General features: G+C 44.3%; 1 protein-coding gene across 3 annotated transcripts in view; it reads right to left on the bottom strand.

Annotated features, from left to right (window-relative positions):
* Positions 1-19,487, bottom strand: part of CNTN6 (contactin 6) — a 125,435-nt gene extending 105,948 nt beyond the window's left edge. For all 3 annotated transcript variants that reach the window (XM_010390261.4, XM_010390262.4, XM_010390263.4), the window contains exon 1: positions 18,947-19,487. The gene's annotated coding sequence lies outside the window, so the exon portion shown is untranslated. The remainder of the gene's footprint in view (positions 1-18,946) is intronic.
* Positions 19,488-21,473: the final 1,986 nt, after the last annotated feature.

Raw genomic sequence — 21,473 nt, 5'->3', positions numbered from 1 at the left:
TCAATCATCTCAACTGTTGGGTTTGGGTTTTTTTAATATATAAAATTATGGTGCTATTCTTCTACCTGATAAATAAATACAGAATTATCTCGGTGTGGTGTGGTGGAATTAGTCTGGCACAGAAATTGGTTTTGTTTGAAGAGTGGTGAAGACTTTTCTGTTCATTATAAACCTGTCTGGTATGTTGGTCTCACTCTGGGACCCAGGGAGGAAGGATCTGAGTGTGGGGAATGTTGGGGTGCCAGTATCCTGGGATTTTGGGGTGTCTGCACACCTGCAGCTGTGCCAAGGGTTGGCTTCAGTCCAGATCCATCCACAAATCCCTCTTAGAGGATGAAATATTTTACCAGTTCAGGTTGAAACAGCCCAGAGTGGTTCATGGCACTGAAGGAAACTTATCCCACAGCCAGAACTGTGGGCCTGAATTCATCATAAATAAAATCCCAGTAAGTGCATTCCTCCTTATAATCCCTTTTCCATGGTTTCTGCATCCATTTATTTCTGGATTTGTATCTGAATGTGTCATGAGTCAAGTCCATCAAAGACAACCTAAAGTTATAATTCAGTATATTAGTTTGTAGTAATTTCTATTCTGCAGTCTCTGTCACATGCAGATTTACCCTTTGGAACATCATTTATATGTAAAAATGTCCAAATTCAGTACAAAATACTTGTCGCTTAATTAAGTGAGGCATGTCATTACATGCGTCCCTTAAAAAATTCAATGAACTGCTTTTTTGGTTAATTAGTTACACCATTTCACCCTATAGAAGGTAAAAAGAAACAGTTCCAGTTTAAGCAGCTTAGAAATATTCCATGACCATTAGTGTTCATTACTGATATTCCTGGAGGCAGCACAGGGAGTCAGTTCCTCATCTTCTAGACCCTGAAATGCAGTATCAAGGAACAAAAGGTCTCATTCCCTCCTACAGCTGTGCTCAGTGTGGCTCTGTTGTGATTTCTGCTCTGAGCAGAAATTACTGCTTCTGATTTTTGGAAGTGTGTTTTCTGCATTAAATTTGCAGCTGGGATAAGCACTGGTGTCTTTTACAGCGCATTTCTAGCTCAGAACTCTTTTCATAAACTAAACAGAAGTGAGACAGCAGTAGAGCGAGACAAAGCAGAGTAATAATTTATCTTATGTTGTTTGAGAGATAGAAAAATGTCAGCCTCAAAAGCTTCCTGGGGCAAAATGGAAAAGGTAAAAGAAAGATTTGCAGCAGTGAGAGCAGCATTTAGCATTGGCTCCCATGTTTCCAGCAACTGAGGGAAGGCAAATCTCATTCCAGCTCTGGAGAATCCATAGGAGATATGGAAAGTGGCTCCCCAAAACCATGTGCTGCTGGGATTGCATCTCTTTGTATTTGCAGACACAGATGCTGGAGGTGAGCTGGAAGAATTAACCTCAGATACTGTTTTCCATTTCCCTTCCCTTTTTTTGTGCAGTTTAAGTCTCTCTTTGTATGAAGTGCAACAGGAAGGGCAGAATTTATTCCGTATGTTACAGACCTGTGAATACATTGAATGTGTAACCCAGGGACAGCCTAAGTCCAGAAGGAGTCAAGATCCAGCTATTCCCCAACCTTTCACAGGGGTTATCACTGGAAAGAGAACTGGGAGCTTGGACTGGCCCTTCTGGAGCTGCTTCCTCACGATGGCAGCAGGATCTAATCCTACCTTAGCTCCAACACAATGCTTTGGTCACCTCAGTCTCTTTCCCTCTTATCAGGATGGAGATCTTTTAGTTTGATCCCCTTCCATGCCTCAGCACCAGCACTGGAAGTGTCACCTGCCATCAAAATGTTTATGGAAGAAAACCAGGAATAATCCCAGTTATTGGACATTTGTATAATGTTGAATAAGGTAAAATGAATTCTGTATCAGATCTGCCTAAAGCCCAAATTCTCACATAGAAGCAAATCAAAATGCTTAAAGACATGACAGAAATATGCTCATGTCTGCTACAAAGTGAAGGCAACTTCACAATAACTTCATCTAAAGGTTTGGATTAGGATTTCAGTACTCTTGGGTCATTCCAGTCATCCTGGTATGGGAATTTCCAGCTCTGTCAGGGAACTGGCAGAGCTGCAAGGGCCAAACACAAGAGCTTTGCTCATTCTTGGGCTAAAACAGTGCTGCTCCCATTTCATCCTGAAATATGTGGGAATGGACCTCCAACACCTGAGTGAAATCTGTCCTGGAAGTGTTGATAGGATCAAAACATCAGTGCAGTCCTCAGAGATTTGTGGGAACCACAGAAGAGAACATTTTCCATGTGAACTAGAATTCAGCAGTTTTCATCAAAAAGCTAATTTCCAACAACGAGAAGATTCTCTCCTAATCACTCAATGCATTCTGCAGGAATTACAACACTGAGATGGAAAAAGTCTGATAAAAAGGCTTCCACGGTTTGGCTGAAGTGGAAGTGTGGATCAATTTTCAATTCAATATGTTATGAAATAACATTTTTGAAGAGATCTGAAAGTGTTAAATTTACCAAACCTGAAAATATCGCTGGTAAACCAATTATCACTTTTCCTTTAACATGTTCACAAACACTAAAGCTGCAGATCCTGATGGCACCTAAATACTGGGAATGAAGAGTCTATATTATTCTTCCCAGGTGAAAAGTTTAATATCTACTTCATATTTATGAGTAAAAGCTTAAGAAAACCTCCTTCCAAATATTATCAGTGTAATAATGATTAAAAAAAATTGACTCTGTTTCAGCAGCGAAATTCCCATTTCTTCAGTAAAAAGAGGATCAGAAGTAGAATATCCTCAAAAGACAGTGTGCAGATTTCTTCAAAGATATGGAGGTTAATAAAGGAATTGTTGATAAACTTTTACAATGATATCTTGAAGACTTCATCTCTTTCAAGAACTCATGCAGCAGTTGTTTCTCTGTGAGCCTCATATCCCAGCAATGCTTTCATTTGTGCCACCCTGGAGTCTCTTATTTGGTGCTTGCAGTTTAATCTTTTGCTTCTTCACATCCAATATCCCAGATCTTTTTATTAAAATCTGTGTTAAAGGCATTGTGATGTCTTTATGGGGCTCTCCTTTCAAATAAAACAATATCTTTAGTATTTATTACTTTTGCTGTTGCATTTCTTACACGTCTGGTCCTCCAGCTGGTGGCCTTCACAACACCTTTAAAAAGAAAAAAAGGCAATTTCTCTGCCCACTGGACACAGAGAACTCACCAATCCACCAAACTTTCTTCCCAAAGGGAATGTGCAGTTGAGCAAAACACCCCTGGAGTTTTGGACGTGGAGCAATGCTCTTTTGAACCAGGAGGTTTGAGGCTTGGACAAACACCTGCAGAAGGGGACCAGGGCATTCCCTGCCACTCCTGCCTCAGAAATTTCTGGATCAGAGGTTAAGATTTGCAAAAAAAAAAAAAAAAAACCCAATTGAAACTGAAGCTAATTTTAGACAAGAAGCTGGAAATCTGCCAAATTATTAACAACTGGCTTTCAGCCTGTCAGGAAGTATTAATAGTACCATGGAAGGAAATGATGAACTGTAGATTTCCCCCGAGAGCTGTCAGGAAATATTTAGATTTTTTAATAGCCATCCACTGCAGTGCAGCAATAAATAAAGTGGCCAGGACTAGTTCTGGGCTGACCTGGGTGGCCACGGATTTAAACCACCATTAGGTGGAATTCTAACCAACATAAATAGGAACAAGCAAGGCTGCAGTTCCAGGGTGACCTTAAGATTAGCTGAACCATCCATGACCATTATTTTTGCCCAAGATGAAGCCTGTAATCATTTTATTTGCATATGTGCATGCAGGGGTGTCAGGAGGGAAAGTTAATTTCAAGGCTTATTGTTTAACAAGTAAATGATTCAGTGTGAAATGAGGATCCTTCCCACTCCCTTCCTCCTTGGTGATGCTGTTGCTGTTTATTGCTATCATTTAGAATCTCTTGGATAATGAGGAAAGGGAAGAAAATAATCAGTTGGTTTCTGGATGAAATTGGACTTAATTCGGCATAATCTATGTACTTTGAGATAGGGGATATAGCCAAGTGGAATAATCAGTGCAGCAAACAGATTGCTTTAATGTCTAGACGGGTTTCAAGATGATCTGGAGATGGGAAGAGGAATACAAATTATTTACCTCAAGAGCTGGGTGCTGGTGGAATGCAGCAGGAAAGGAAGAGGACGAAGTCCTTTAAACAACAGCCAGGGAGAAAAGCTGGCGTTTCCAAAGGATCCCCCACGGAAAATCCAGAAGGGGTTTGGGTGATGCAAGAGGGAGGAGCAGAGGGATGCTCTGAGCACAAGGCTGGGCAGGTAAAGGGGATGCACTGAGGGTGCTGCTCCACACCAGCCAAGGCAGGGAGGAGGAAGGACAAGGATTGGAAATTGGGAATTTCCTGCTCAACGGAGTCTGACCAGACTGAACAGAAAGTCCACTGTTCTCAATTAAAATTAATGAGTTATTAGGGTTTAATAAATATAAATAGCCATGTCTTTCTTTAACAACTTCAACAACATTAACCGCTGGTTTGATTTTGATAAGATGGTGTTTCAAGGCATGGAATAATTTACAGACTTAGGGTTTTTTGTATTTAAATTGGCAGTTTGAGAAGAAAACTTGATTATGAGCTGGGTATTCGAGTATATTGGAGAAGCACATGTTAGTGTGAGTTAAATAGAAGCACAACTTCAGAGATTCATTTTATTGCAGAGAACATTTTGGCACATTAAAGCAAGCCTAATCTATTTTCCTTTTTTATACAATTAAGTATGTTTTTATTTTTGCTACAAGTTCCCTATGAGCATCTAAATTCCTTCAAAGTCACTTCAAAGACAGTTTACATGACATAGATCAATTGCATCAAGTTGCTTGAAAATCATGATGTAATCCTAGGCCTAAACTGAATTGATTTGTGATTATTTGTTGTTTATTAATTAATTTCTTCTGCAGCTTTTCTAGAACTCCTGCATGAGCTGTTTTTACCAGTGGGTAAAAGAAAGAGATAGAGAGAAACATTAATCCATTTTATGACTTTAATTACTATTAGAGTCCTGCTTTGCACATGGCAGATGATTTGTTAGAAATTGATTTTATTCCTGGATAATTGCCCGGCACTCCAAACAAGTCACACATGCAGGGATTGATGCATTTGCATCTGCTGGATATGCAGCAAATTCCTACAGACTCAGAACAGGTTAGAAAAGCAAAATATTAGCAGGAATGGTAATCAGGATTTAGGAATGTTTTCCCTTCCTGGGCACACTAAAGAACTTGAACTTGCTATTCTGGAGGTGTTCTGGGTTTTTGACAGGTAAGCAGGGTTGGTTGCTCCAGGGTGGGAGCAGGAAAGCTTTGACCTTCATGGAGAAATGCAAATTTGCACCAGCTGGAAAGCAGGACCAAATATATTTGGAAGAAGAACTCCTTAAATGTATCTGGTTTATGATAAGAATAATAATTTCACTTAGAGTTTCCTAATACATAGAGAGATTCATTTGGGATGCACTTATTTATGTATGCAGTTATTTAAAATAAATCAATTCTAAAATTCAAAAACCTGAAGGGCCATGAAAGGCCAGGACTGGATATAAATATTTAGCAAGAGATTTTTCCTGGCAGTGCATTTTTTTTTTTCCAGAGGCAGAACTTCCTTTTAATCTCTGCTTTGTTTCCTCATCCATTAAACTGGCCATTGAAAGCTAACAGGACTTTCACCTGTTGCCTCGTAACATCAGCTCTCCAAGGAGCTTCTTTTATCCCCTTCTCTTCAGTGCTTTCATTCCCACTCTCTTTTATGCACCAAAATGTGTTGTTGAAATCACACAGAAAAATTGAGAGGAGCGTGCACAATGCCAAATGATCTGTTCTAATGCAGAAAAGAAAAAGTGAATTAAACACTCTGCTGTCTCACCCAAGGCTGTTCTGAGGAGCACTTCCTTGGCAAACTCCTTCTGCAAATGATTCTGCTGATTAAATGTCCAAATTACAATGGGGTGCTGGGGAATTATTCCCATCCCTCACCACCACAGTCCTGAGCACCCAGGAAAAGTGCAGGGAAAACTCAGTTAACCAGAGAAATCACCATGCTGCAGAGTCCTGAGGGTTTGAATATTGCTGTTGTGCCAATTAAAGAGAGATGGTGAAAATTCACCTCCATGTTTAGCTGGTTTTGCTTCCCTTTTCATCCCCCTGATCTGCATTTTCCATTCCACTTTTATACCCTGTTTCTGTGTACTTCCCAAGCAGCTCCTGCATCCTTGATCCATCCCCAGCTGTGTTTTTGTGGTGGCATGAAAAGTGAAATTTCTCTGGTTTCATTCCTGCATCACTGTTTGTCGTAAACTCCTACAGTTGTTGGTTCAGTGGAATTTAAGAATATCAGAATCTGTCTTTCTATAGCAAAGAGGATCTTTCCTCATCCTCTTATCATTCCTTTATCCCTTATCAAAAGCAATTGCCTTTTGGAGTCACTATTAAAGCACATGATTTCACCAAACCTCTTAGAAAGTTTGTCCTTTGTTTTAAGCCAAACCCACTACATTTAGAACATGAAAAAAATGTTCTGACCCAAGAAATCCCTGAGTGCATTTATTATCAAGGAATCGCACTTTCATTTTCCACATCAATAAAAACAAAGCAAGTAACATCCCAAATTTTTCCTCCATTTTTAAAGGTGCCCAAGATAAACTACCTTCAAAACTGGAGGCTGGCTATTTAACACTGCTAATATTCCAGAGAAAAAGAATGATTTGTTGAAGGAAACATGGAATTTAAAGGTTTTTGAGAATTTAAGCTCCCTGCTTCAGGGTCTGTCTAATACCAGCTTTGTGGAATGGCTGCTCCATAGCAGGAATTACTAATTAACATATTTTCAGATGTATTCTTTTCTGTAGTTGTAGAATCACTCTCATATCAACTGTAAATATGTATTTAGGTGTTTTGCTGAATTGGAAATTCAAAGGAAAGTTAAAAGGAAGAAATAAATCCTTTGAAATAGTTTGATTGGTAAACCTGAACAGTCAAACCCCTGTGGTTACAGCCTTCCTTCCCCTCTGGCGTTTCCATGGGACAGGGATCCAAAATATTTAATAATGAAGTTTCTGTTTGAAGTCTTTCCACACCCTTTTCTAAACACTCAGGAAGCTGTACTGGTTATGCCCCATTTCAGGAAGGTACGGACCAGTTTCACACCAACACTGATGCCAGTTTGGAGCCACCTTTGGAGCCTTGGCCAACCCCAACCTGGTGCTTTCCCAGGACTATCAAACCCATCCCAATGACTGCAGAAACAGCATTGCAAGGGCCTCATTTTCAGCCTCACATCCTCACAAAGCTGCTCCATCAACGAGTTTCTACACCCTTCCTCGGAACTGCAGTGGTAAAACCCCAAAATAGGGTTTGGTCTCTAATGGGCTTAAAAGTGTTTCTGGTTTTCAGGAGGAGACCTTGAGGAGGATCCCGAAGTGAAGTGTCTGTACTTTGTCAAGCTCATCACACCTTCCCTGGAGTTCTGCTGTTAATAATGCAGATTGTTTCCTGGGATACTGCAGCTCTTCCCCAGCTTCTTGTCATCCCCATGTCTGATTGTGCTCATAAATTCCTCTAATAACTCCTGCTGATGTCACTCTGTGTCACTCTGAGCCTTGGCTCGCTCTCTCTCTCGCAGCCCAGGCTGTGTTATAGGTTCAGCAAGAGTTTAGGAGATTGAATGGAGATGATAAGAAGGAGATGGCCCTGCTTTTCAGTCTTAAAAACATCCATTTACTGGTGCTGATCTAAATAATGGACTATTTCTCTTTTTGCTTGACATATAAAACAATGTTTTTACCTCGTAGTGACACAGATCCATTTTTTTCACCAGTTCTGTGCTGGGAGCAACACACAGAGTGTTTATATTCCTCTCTTGGTCTGCACCTCTCACACCTTTAAGGGAAATAGCAAGTTTGGGGTCTGAAGGGATCCACTGCCTTGAGCTTTTCTTTTTTTAATAGGCAAATCAGTCCCCATCAGACTGCAAGTTCATCACCACCTATTCCAATTCCTTTGCATAGCCCAATCTCTCAGCCACAGTTGCATCATGTGGAGGGGAAATCAGCCAGGAATTAATGGAGCTGATAAAAAGCATGCAAGGGCTGAATGAGTCCTGGGAAAGAGAAACACATCCCACTGATTCCAGCAAGATTTAGATCATCTTTCCAAAGACTTGGAGCTTCGCTTAACTTATGAGACAGCCTCAAAATAGGCTTTTAGTCTGTGTGTATCCCCAGGTCAGTGCACTCACACTTCAAGCAGGACCTACTGAGTAAAATCTCCTTTTATGTTTGTGTGTCTGGCTCAGAAAAATAAAACATAAAAATAAAGGTCACATTTGCTCCAAAGTTTTGCTCCTTTGCTTTGAAATTACACTGGGAAAAATTATGTTGTGTACAGGCCAAAGGATATTGCAAAGAGAAAAGTTGTATTAGAAAAAGAACATCTTAGTCATAAGCACAAGGCATTGCAGTGAATTTCCCTGCTAGGGTGAGGATCATTCTTCCTGAGAGCTTTTCCAGCCCTCCTGATCCAAATCACCAAAGCCATGATGATCCTTATTGGAGCAGCCCCCAGGCTGCTGCTCAGACTTCCTTCCCTTCCCTCCATTACTCATATCCAGCAGGAAATTCCTCCCAGGAAATAAGCACAGTGTGCAACTACTCCTGAGCATCTCTTCTACACTCACACCCTGTGGTGTGTGGGGTAAAACTCCCTTTCCCAAGCTTTAGAGCCTCATCCTTTTTGTGGATTGCTGTTTATGATATTATCTGATATTATCCACCGTGACATCCAGTCTGGCAAGCTACAGGCTTGATGGAAATAAAAGTTTTCCCTTCAAGAAAATTCCAGGCAGTTTGTTTCTGTTTCCTTTGGTCTCATTAGGCTGCCACTACAAGATAAATGGTTTGGGTTAAGAGTAATTTAGTTTATGGCACAATAGGTATGAAAGGTTATTCCTTCTTATGCCCTCCTCACATAAAATCTCCCTTAAAAAAAGCAAAGTCTTTATGTCTCAATAAACAGAAGCCACAGAGAAATTGTGTAACAAATTACATATTGGATAGCCATCTATAAACTTTTATTGGCTTATGAGGTTTGCATTGATTTGAATTTTACCCAAAGCATTACTGTTCCTCCAGAACACTGAAATAAAAGCAAAACAGAAATATCCATTACGGGGTTTTTTAACAGTGTAGCCACCAGAAACATCTCTGAAGAATGCAAATTCCTGGAAACAGCCTAGAGAGCCCCTTGTCCCTTCCTGTGTGTGACTCAGAAAGAGATCAGCTCTGCCTCCCACTCTCCCAGGTTGCCCCGAGCCCTGTCCAGCCTGAGGTGTAAGTGCAGAGTTAGGCAGGGCTTCAGAGGACAGCAACAGTTTAACCCGAATTTAGTACTGTCCATGGCCAGCCCAGGTAGGCTTGGGTACAGCAGTTGGGGAGTAGCCAAAAGTTGCGCCGTGACAGGAGAAACAACCCCCTCAAATGCCCAAAACTTGAGTGTGGCAGCACTACAAGTGACCTGAGAACCTCCCTGACACCCTCCTGCATTTCTGCAGAACGAGGTTAATTTTCAGTCTCTCATGCCTGGTCAACAACCACGGCCTAAAATAGATTTGTAGCTTTATTTCTGATTATTTTTACACGTAGTTTAGTGGCCCTTTTTATTTTGCATTAGGTTTAATAGCTGTACAGCCCATTACAAATGCTTTGTCACTTGTCACACCCTTCATCCCAGCTCATTTATTCTGAACCATCCCCAGCCCAGGCTATAATCCATCAGAGGCAGACACTGATTATTGTAGTGTCTAATTGCACAGGCTGTGGCCTGGTGACCAGCCCTGGGCAAGGCCTGGGCTGGGAGCTGGGATCAAACACAAGGAACGTGACTGCAGGGAAGGTTTGCTGCTCCTGGGTCACGTTCTGCTGTGCTCCATCCATCACCAGGGTACAGAGGGTGAAATATTGGTGCCTCAGCCTCACCTGCCAACAGGTGTGCAAATAATGCTGCTCCAAATGCACAGCTCCTACTGCCCGGCAGTCATAGGAGCCCAAAGTGGTTTGGGTTGGGCTAAGGAAGGGACCTTAAAGTTCCTCTCATTCCACCCCAGCCATGGGCAGGGACACCTTCCAGCATCCCAGGTTACTCCAAGTCCTGTCCAACCTGGACTTGGGCACTTCTGGATGGAATAATGCTAATTAACACCAGTAGTAACAGATTGTTTGTGCCTCACCTCCTTGCTTTAAGGGTCAGGAGTTTTTATTGCAGGTCTCTGTAAAGGATAAGCACGACTGCAGCCCTTCTGCTTTATAAAGTTCTTCTACTTTCAATATACATTTACATGCATTTGTATAAATTCAGTCAAATATAAAACTATGAATCTACCTGTGAATCCAATCCAGGGCCTTTCTCTGGCTGAAGCCTTCCTGCTCCTGGCTGCAAGAAGGGTCAGTGGGACTTTGTGCAAAGGCATGGAAAGACAGGACAAGGGGGAATGGCTTAAACTGAAGGAGAGCAGAATTAGATGGGATACTGGGAAGGAATTGTTCCCTGGCAGGGTGGGGAGGCCCTGGCACAGGGTGCCCAGAGCAGCTGGGGCTGCCCCTGGATCCCTGGCAGTGCCCAAGGCCAGGCTGGACATTGGGGCTTGGAGCAGCCTGGGACAGTGGGAGGTGTCCCTGCCCATGGCAGGGGTGGCACTGGATGGGCTTTGAGGTCTCTGTGTTCTCTGATTTTATGATCTCACAAACACTTTCTAACTTGCTTTTTATTCTCTCAAAGTGTTGCTTTTGCCTCTGGGGATTCAAGTGAGAGGTTTTATGACTTACTCATTCTTCAGAACCTAACAGGGCCCCCTAGTTAATCAGGGCTGGGGCTTTATTTTTGGCTATTGCTGCTGCTTCTCTGGCTGCTCAACCCACCCCCTCAGCATCCTCCAACAAAGCGCTTTCCTGCTAATTCCTTTCAGGGCTTAGATGGATTTGGAATCAATCTTGCTGAGAAAGTCAGCCAGACAAAGAGGTAAAATCGTGATGGGCTTAGTCATTTTTATTTTGCCTGAATCAGTGCAAAAAGTGCTTTCTCTCAGTTCTTGCACTTCAAACATAACTTTTATTCTGCTAATTTTTGACAGGAGTTTGATTTTGGGGATGCCTTACCTATGTCTTCCAGATCAATCCCCTGAATCCCCAACCCAAAGTTTAATATCATCCATTATTCAACACCTTCGGAAAGACTAACTTGAAAATGAGTAATCTCTGAGTAAGGCTGTGCAATTAATGCTGAAATACCACAAGTACAGAATAATTCCAAACAGCACTCCCCACAACTTTCCTCACAGCATCCCAAAATACCTGTGAAGTCTCTTGTTAGCAAGATCTCTCTAAGATTCAGTGGTGGATCCTGGCTCACCTTAGTGGGCATATTGCATTAAAGTGAAAAAATCTTTTTCCTGCCAATTTAACTCCACACCAGCTCTTCTTTCACTGAGCTTTTCCCACTTCAATCTATCATTTTTACCACCCTTTAATTTGCCATATCAATTATTCCATGGGTGCTGCTCCCTGTGGTGCCCAGCGCCAACCTCAGCCCCACCTCACCCCCACTGTGGAAGGGGCTTCAACACACTGCAGTTTTCCTTCTCCTTGAGGTATTTTTTGGGCTGCTTTTGGACAAATCTTTCACTCTGGCAGCCTTTCCATTCTTTGTAGCTTCAATAGTCTATTTTTATTTGGAAACATTGCATTTACTGCAATCTAAAGTGGTCATTATTGTTTAGCTGCATTCACCACTGTTCTCCTCTCCCTCCCCTCTCTTCCCAACTGTTTTCCCAAGTTATCCAGCGTATCCAGGCTCTCTTATCCCTGCTTGCACTAGATACAGCACAGTTATGTTTCTTCCCCCAAGCTCAGTGTCCTCAGAGGAGTATTTAGGTTAAGAACAGTTTATTCCCGGCTGGAACTGCAGCAATTGTGAGCAGGTTCATAAGCCAGGATTCTCCTTTGCTTCAGGCAGTGACTGAAAGCAGAGGTGATGTCTCAGATTGAATCAGACCTGGAGAGGGGCAGCAGAGGGGGATGAAGCAGCCCTGGCACCATGGCAAGGATGGACCCACAGCACTGACTCGTGTTTGGGGCATGGCAGCAGCACAGGGGGTGAATAATCCTATTAACAGGCAGAAAAATGTATGGAAAAGTGGCCAAATGGTGCTTTAAACCTACAGCTCTGTGTCCAGCTGCCCCAGCACACAGGGGATGGAACGGGCTGTGTGAGACCTGAGCAGGAATGCGCTGAGGACACGACATGGGCTCAGTAATGGGCTCAGCCATGGGCTCTCAGCCATGGGCTCTCAGCCGTGGGCTCAGCCATGGGCTCAGCCATGGGCTCTCAGTCATGGGCTCAGTCATGGGCTCAGTCATGGGCTCAGCCATGGGCTCTCAGTCATGGGCTCTCAGTCATGGGCTCAGCCATGGGCTCAGTCATGGGCTCTCAGTCATGGGCTCAGTCATGGGCTCTCAGTCATGGGCTCTCAGTCATGGGCTCAGTCATGGGCTCAGCCATGGGCTCAGCCATGGGCTCTCAGTCATGGGCTCTCAGTCATGGGCTCAGCCATGGGCTCAGTCATGGGCTCTCAGTCATGGGCTCAGCCATGGGCTCTCAGCCATGGGCTCAGCCATGGGCTCTCAGCCATGGGCTCTCAGCCATGGGCTCAGTCATGGGCTCAGCCATGGGCTCTCAGCCATGGGCTCAGTCATGGGCTCAGACATGGGCTCAGTCATGGGCTCAGCCATGGGCTCTCAGCCATGGGCTCTCAGCCATGGGCTCAGCCATGGGCTCAGTCATGGGCTCTCAGTCATGGGCTCAGCCATGGGCTCTCAGTCATGGGCTCAGCCATGGGCTCAGCCATGGGCTCTCAGTCATGGGCTCAGCCATGGGCTCAGCCATGGGCTCTCAGCCATGGGCTCAGCCATGGGCTCAGCCATGGGCTCTCAGCCATGGGCTCAGACATGGGCTCAGTCATGGGCTCTCAGTCATGGGCTCTCACTCATGGACTCTGCCCTCTCTTCTCAGGAGCCCCACCTGAGCAAGGCCATTTCCCAGAATCCCAGAATCACTGAGCTTGGAAAAGCCCTCTGAGGTCACTGAGTCCAAGCTGTGCCCAATCCCCACCTTGTCCCCAGCCCAGAGCACTGAGTGCCATGTCCAGGCCTTCCTTGGACACCTCCAGGGATGGGGACTCCACCTCCTCACCCTTCCTCACCACACCTACATTTCTCACCACTCCAGCCTGGGACAGGTGTTTTTCCTGGGAATGTTTGCACAGGTACCAGGCTGACTTTATCCTGGTCAAAAGCTACTTGGTACTTAAACAGCAACAACAAATATTTAGAGTACATTCAGCTCTACAAGAATTCCCTCCTTAAATAATGAGTCTGTTTATTTTTATGTAAGGTTTTTCAGAGAATCCCAGAAGGGTTTGGGTTGGAAGAGGCCATCAAGATCATCCCATTCCAAACCCCTGCCATGGGCAGGGACACCTTCCACTAGCCCAGGCTTTTGCAAAGGAACCCATGAATAACTATTCCTATTCCAATGATGTAGGAAACAAAGATTTTCCTTGTAAGTAGAAGAAGATCCCTCTGACAAGTCTTTCCCCTGTGGCTCTGGCCTCACAAACAGATGGGAATGCAGCTGTCCAGGCATTATAGTTGTATAGCAACTGTATTTATTTGGATTTTGGGGTGGGAAAATTAAGCCAGGACTGAAAATACCAACCTAACTCATGGATTTGATGGAATAGAGAGACCAGAGCATGTTCAGGGAAGAAATTAGACCTGCACCTCCAGTAGTTTTGGAGTAACACAGGAAAGGAGAGGGTTAAATATAATATCTCTGGCTTTCAATTTTGTGTGATAGCTCCAGAAAGGGCTGGGTGACCTCTGTGGAGAGGCTGCAGCAATGTGTCACCACTAACGCTACCAATGCTGAGGGAAAGGTGGCAGTTTAAGTGCCTTTAACAGGGGTAAAACCTCTAACCTGCTGAGCAGCCCGAGTGCTCCTGCTCAGCCAGCAGGCAAAACAACTTCTGGGAGAGGAATTTCCTCACTGGGGACTGCAGAGCTTCCCTGCTATTATCAGCTGAAGAAAAACAAACCCGTTTGGGGCTAAGTGGGCAAATTATGGAAATCAGCACAGTGTCATCAGTGCGAGGAGAGCTTAAATGCTGTGGTACCTGTGACAGTGCCGCGTGTAAAACAGTTCCCAGCAGTCAGCAGCCAGGGTTATCCCACTCTAGAGCATCAGCAATAGCTGGAATAGTGGCTGCTAGCTGATGGACCAGAGAAGGGAAACTGAGGCACAAGGGAGAATCAGCAGCTCTGCTGGACGTCATGGTGTGGATGCCCAGTGTGGCTCTGTGCTGGTTCTGGGGAGAATTTTATTTTTTGTTTTTTTTTCCTTGGCTCAAGGACAAAGCTCCTTGGAAGCTGCAACGCCCTGGGAAAGGCAGGGATCCACAGATCCACTGCACACCAGCCCAAATTCTGCCCTGACTGAGGGTTTTCAGCTGAGGGGTGGGATGCTGGGGAGCCCATGTGACACAGCTGTCTCATTTAGCTGATAACAATCTACACCTTATCTGGCTTCCTTTACAAATGGAGGGAGTACAATTTCCAGGGAGGTTTGCTCTGGTCCCGCTGGTTTTGCAATTTCATGGTAGGATTATCAGAAACCGCTCGAAGAGATGAAGTTGCAGAAACTTCAGTGCTTTTAATCCCCATTTCTGTCACCAAAGGTACCACTCGTTCTGTACGCGCCAAACTCTGCGAGGGAATGAATGTCTGGGAGAAATGGATTTCAATGGCTCAAGTGCACCAGGGTTCCAGAAACAGGGCCAAGCATTTTGTGATCCAGGCAGGCCCATTCCTGATGTCCAGACCTCACCATGGACCAGGCAGTGGGACATGGTGAAACATCAAATACATACACAAGGAAAAGGAGTGTTTGAAGCAGAAATAATCACTAAATGTCTGAAAATTCACTCATTTCTGTGAGAAACTTGGTGCAGAACTTCATCCCAACCAGGTTCTCTATTCCCAGTGTAAATCACAGGGATGGGAATTAAAGTCAGGTGCTGCTCAAAGGCACACTATTGATTTTTACACTACATTTTGCAGCAGAGGATCCTTGTTTGCCAGCCAATCTTTCCCCATTTAACAAGAGATAAGTTTAATAAGAGAATTTTAATAAAAGATTCCTTGCAGACACCACCATAAAGAGGGATTTGGGATCCTCATGTTTTGGTCACAGCCATGGGAGAGCTGAATTCATTACCAAATACCAAACAATTATATTTTTTTCTGAAGCATCTTGTAAAGAAAATGGATCTTATTGGTGATGACATCAGGGTGTCCCGAAGAAGAGTCAGGAGTTATTGTAGGGAAAGTAGGCAGAATGTTATTTGTTTGAGCTGCCTCTAGTGGGAGCTGGGAGCAGAGCCTGGGGAGGGTCGTTGTGTACCTGGGTCACTTGAGTTTGGATACAGCCAATAAAACCAGTTATTGGGAAGGCAATTAGGCTCCTTTCCATATTATTGTGTGGTGTAAAGAGCAAGGACAGGCTGCTCTCATCTTTCTGATGTTTTCCATCTCTTCTAACAAGAGCATTACAGCAGATGCTGTCAAGAATTTTAATAAAACAAATTGCCTTTCTGACTCACTTGATCCATTCCTTCTGGTCTTTAGAGGCTAAAAATACATCAGGAGCTCTAGGTGAAGGAAGTTACTCTTCTCCCCAGCCCCTTCCTCCCCATCCCTCTCTCTCAGTGTATTTTTAGCCTCTGAACTAACTGCCTGCTCTGGAGTTTTAACTCTTGCAGGAAACCCAAAACACAAAGACCCCAAAATGAATAAAGATATGAGATCATAGAATAATAAAATGTCTTGGGTTGGAAGGGACCTTACAGCTCATCTCATCCTACGGGCAGGGGCATCTCCCACTGTCCCAGGTGCTCCAAGCCCCAATGTCCAACCTGGCCTTGGACACTGCCAGGGATCCAGGGGCAGCCACAGCTGCTCTGGAAATTCCATTTCAGGGCCTTCCCACCCTCATTCCTTCCCAATATCCCATCCATCCCTGCCCTCTGGCAGTGGGAAGCCATTCCCTGTGTCCTGTCCTTCCATCCCTTGTCCCAAGTCCCTCTCCAGCTCTCCTGGAGCCCCTTCAGGCACTGGAAGGCTGCAACAAGACAGAAAAATCATTTTTGCAGTCCCAAAACATATAGCAAGGAACATGTGTGCCCTCAAGAATAAAAGCAGCAGGAAGTGCTGAGCAGCTGCACCTGATCCACCAGGAAAAGCTGGAGGAGCTTCCTGGGGGAGAGGAGATGGAGCTGAGAGCAGGAAGGTATGGAAAAACTCCAACCTTTGAAACTCATGAGTTGAAGTCCCCATGGGGTGTTTTAGTGCAAAAATACCTTGCTGGCTCTTTACTCTGCGTTGACCTGGGGTGTTTAGTACCTTCCTAGCACTGAGGTAGGGTTTCCATACCTCTGATGCTCTGGCTCACATTTGTGGGTGGTACTTTTCCTCCAAAAGATGGATAACTCTTAATTACAGTGCCCTTATCTGTTTTGATAGGGGTTGTTCTTATTTGCTGTGATTGAGGCACTTGAAGATGCTTTGTTCTCTTTTTGAGGTGTGTGTTTTTCCTTGCATACTCTGCACTTGTAGAAAGCCTTTGTGTAAATAAGAGATTTGTGGAGCCTGATAGGTTTTGGATGCAAATAAGGTCACCCAACCACCTAAATTCTGCTGTGTCTGGGGTATTTTTAGTGTCCCAGGGATGGCTTTTACCACAGAGGGAGCTGTAGTTGTAAAACTGTGCCTGATTTTCTTTCCATCTCCACTTCTGGAGAGATTCCCTCTTGCAAAGATGAGGCTACAAACTTGCCCAAGCACAGAGTTGTGACCAGCTCTGAGTGCAGCCTTTGGGAAGAAAGAATAAATGACTTTTTGGGCCAGACTTGCTGGTTTTCCTCCTCTGCACGAGTCTTCCCTGCTCCAGGGACAGGGTGGGTGAGAGGCTGGGGACAAGCAGGGCACCATTAAGATGTTTTTTGTGTCTCTCTTTCCCTGAGAAAGGCGAGCAGAGGCCGATCTGTGGTAATCTTCTGCAATAAACTCAGTTATGTTGTAGTAACATGCAGCTAACACAGTTTTGGGGGGAAATACAAATTTGATGCTGTTTTGCAGAGCTGATCTATTCCCGCATACTCACAAAATATCTTCTAATGAAAATTCTCATTCCAAACACAAATAGTGCTTTGAGCCACCCAGCTTTGTGTTTTAAGTCCCCTTGGGGACTCTGGCACCTTGTTCTGTGAGGGGAAACACTAGCTTCCATGGCAAGAAATTAATTTTAGGGTAGCTTATTATGCACCACAGGCCTTTTTAATAGTGGTCATAAAGCTGGAAGCAAAGGAAAAGAGACATGGCTCCTGCTTGATTTAAAGCACTTAGGTTGTTATGGATTATTTATAATTTTATCCTCAGCATGGAAGGTAAAACTTGCAATCCATGGCCAGCCGTAGCTCACCAGGATTTGAAACCCGCAGCTGCAAACATTGGGGGGTTTATTTTTCTTTTTTACACACTAAAATGTGATCTATGGTTGTTTCTAACTTCATAAAGGTACTGATTTGGGACTTTTTAGTGTCATAAAACCTGTGAAGCAGAGACTCCTGGAATGTGAAACACTGACACAGTGCCTCTGGAGCACCAAAGGCAAAGCTGGCTGATGAGGATGGGTTATTTGTGGGGATGTGGTGCCTGGAATCACAAACACCGCAGGGTTTAGTGGCACGCACAGAAAAATTCTCCAAACTTTCAGAACCTTGTGTGGAACTCACAAGGCTCCTCTCTTTGGGGGAGAAAAATAAAAGGGGGGAGGTGGAAATGCTACTTTGGAGGAGGAAATACTCGGCTTTTAACTCATAATATTTATCTGCAAAGGGTTGCAGTGCTGATAAAAGGACAAGTAACTGTTATTGACAGAGTGTTTGCATCTTGCTTGATCATTCAGCTCCATAAGTGCTGCAGGAAATCACCAGCTTGGAGCATCCTGCTTATGCAAATGCTGCTGGAGGAGCCCCTTTCCACATGCAACCACTGCCTGAATCCAAGGATTCACCCAAAAAGCACCATGGGAATACAGGATTTAACAGAAAGTTCTAGCCAGGCACTTGCTGCTGGAACCACAGACTTCCCAAACTTTTGATGAAGTGTCATATCCTTTAAAGCTGTGTCATGCAGTGTAAATAAATAACAATGTCCAAACCAACACTCCTGCAAATCTTTGGATGCAGACCCGAAGTGCAGTACAGGCTGTGAACTTGCTTTGTATTTCCCTTTGATGATTCAAATGAGCAACAGGGAAAAACTTTCTTTTTCGGACTTACCTACATTTTCCTGAAGATTTATGTTTATTGCTTTTCCACCTTCAGCTGGCAGAAATGAGGTTAGGCTCTCATTACCCACTTCAGCTTTTAATATGCTGTAGAAAGTCATCTGAAAGTGCCAAAATTAGCACTGTCATGCTCCGTGTTGCCCGTTTCACTGCAGCACAGAGCTGTGATAGCCTCAATAATGTACCTGTGGTGCCTGTGACCAGCACAGTCTGGGCTCTGTTTGCCTCAGCCTTCACACGCATACAAATCCATTCTACACGTCCTTTTCTGCCCAGAACACACACATTTGGAGCATCAGCCATTTCCAGACAGGCAGCAGAAATAAAGCAGCAAATTTTCCCCCTTCTCTCCCCCTTATGCAAATGCAAACGACCGAGGAAGGATAAAAACCCAGCCCGGCAAACGCAGCCCCAGCACCATCCACACTGCAGCAGCCAGCGTGATTCTGTACTTACAGCTCGGAGCAGGGAAATGTCTCAGGATCTTTACAATTTTCTCCAGGACTGTGTGGAGCTCTCAGCAAGGCAGAGTGTTCAGCGAGGCAGAACGGAGCCGTATGGAAGGTCTATGCAGCTGGGAGATAATGGAACTGTTTTCCCAGCTGGGACTAGGAGCCCTTTATCCGCTGAGCATTGCGTGTCTCTTCCCTGGTATTAAGCGTGAAATGCACTGCCTTCCCCGTGCTGCTCGAGCTAGGACCCACACAATTAGTGCCTCAATCAGATAAACAGCTCCTACAGTTTATGCATATCCCTGTCTGGAAATTTGGGATGTATAAAAATTAGCTCTGCCTGGCTCATCCTTCAAGAAAGCTGAGCGAGCGAAAGCGCAGCTGTCAGAGCGGAGCATGAAAGATTAAATGTGCTCTTGCTGTTCCTCTCGTACAAATATGAGCTCCTGTCAGGTAATCACAAACCTCTCTCCTCAAAAACTGGGTCACTACATGGGATTAGGTTTAGAACAGGAGTGGAAACAGTTTTGTTTGGTCCTGGTCCCCATAATCGCGTCCTGAGCTCTGTAAGGTTCACTCAAGGGGTGGGAGCTGTCACTTGAATCACATCCCAGCACTCACAGACCTCCTGAAGCACTTAACTGCCCCTTCCTATGTTACCAAACAAATTAAAAAAAAAAAGGAGGGGACACTTGCTTGTCTAAATTGGCACAGACATAAATTCTGATACGAACTTCAAACCTTCTTAGATTTCCATTTTCCCTCTTGGGACTGCTTCAGCAGAGAAAAGGCAGAGTCAGGCAGGGGAGAGTCTTTCTGATAATGAGGAAAAGTTACTTAGATTCATCACTGAATCCCAGAGTGGTTTGGGATGGAAGGGACCTCAAAGCCCATCCAGTGCCACCCCTGCCATGGGCAGGGACACCTTCCATTATCCCAGGCTGCTCCAAGCCCCAATGTCCAGCCTGGCCTTGGACACTGCCAGGGATCCAGGGGCAGCCCCAGCTGCTCTGGGAATTCCATTTCAGGGCCTTCCCACCCTCACAGCCAAGAATTCCTTCCCAGTATCCCATCTATCCCTGCCCTCTGGCAGTGGGAAGCCATTCCCTGTGTCCTGGCCCTTCATCCCTTGGCACAAGTGTCCCTCCAACTCTCCCGGAGATTTCTCTTATGACGTTGGAAGCACCTCAGCTGTCCTGGGCTGCTCTAGGTTTGTGAAATGGGAACAACAGGACATGGGAACTCCTGGAATGCCCACACAGGTGCCCAGCAGCCCCTGCCAGCCTCATTCAGAGCTCTCAGAGCCTCCTTCTCATTAACATAAACAATTTTACACTTCCATCCTGCGCACTTCTCAAATGAGTTTTACCGACAATTAATTAAGCCTTGCAGCACCTTCTAAAGGAGATAGGCATTATAATTAGCAGCTCTATTTTTAATTAGGAATAAAATTTAAAATGGAATTTTAGGTATTTCCTCATTAAATTTTCTTTTAAATAATTACAGGGCTTTTTCTAAGTGGTATCAAGAGTAAATAGACTAAAAGTTGCTCGCAACAGATTAACCCAAGTTTCTCATATCCAATTTTAAAAGTTTATTAAAAATTGAGCCTTTTCTATGTCAAAACAAAATAATTTCTTTATGCATTTCTTGTCTAACAAGACTGGGAACAGAATTTTTCAGTTGCTGACAAAATTAATACTGTTAAAACTTTTCCATTTCCAACTGAGAATGGGAAAAAAAAAATTTAGAAACCTCTCTTCAAAAGGTTAATTGGTCATTTCAAGATCTCTGTGGAGCCAGGATGGGAGAGGTGGGGGTGCTTACCTGGAGAAGGCTCCAGGGAGATCTTAGAGCACCTTCCAGAGCCTAAAGAGGCTCCAGGAGAGCTGGAGAGGGACTGGGGGCAAGGGATGGAGGGACAGGACACAGGGAATGGCTTCCCACTGCCAGAGGGCAGGGATGGATGGGATATTGGGAAGAAATTGTTCCCTGTGAGGGTGGGGAGGTCCAAGGGCAGTGTCCAAGGCCAGGCTGGACATTGGGGCTTAGATCAGCCTGGGACAGTGGGAGGTGTCCCTGCCCATGGCAGGGGTGGCACTGGGTGGGCTTTAAGGTCTCTCCCAACCCAAACCTTTCTATGGTCTCAGTTTTTTCATTCAAGAAAGACTGTAACACTTCAAGGGCTGAATTTTGAACTTCTGAACATCTGAATTTTCTTTTTATCAGAACTTGTAAAGTTCTGATTCAGATTTTTCTGAACTATCTTATACCCTATTAAAGATTCGACCCATATCTTTGAGAAACGACACGGAAGTGATAAATTTGAATATTAAAACAGTCTTTTCCTAGAGGTCAGGAAAAAACATTTGCATGCTACCCAAATGTTGTGGGTTTGCCCAATACTCTGTCAAAACAAAAATTTGTTGAGATTGACATTTCTTTGTCAAATATTTTGCTTTTAAGAATCATGATATTCTGTCAGAAAAAAACCCCCACATTTAAAAAAAAAGAAACAAAACCAAAGCAAA

The sequence above is a fragment of the Corvus cornix genome, chromosome 12 (assembly GCF_000738735.6).
Source record: "Corvus cornix cornix isolate S_Up_H32 chromosome 12, ASM73873v5, whole genome shotgun sequence".
Lineage (NCBI taxonomy): Eukaryota > Metazoa > Chordata > Aves > Passeriformes > Corvidae > Corvus > Corvus cornix.
Note: the sequence above shows the minus strand (reverse complement) of the source record. Positions and strands in the feature narration are given on the sequence as shown.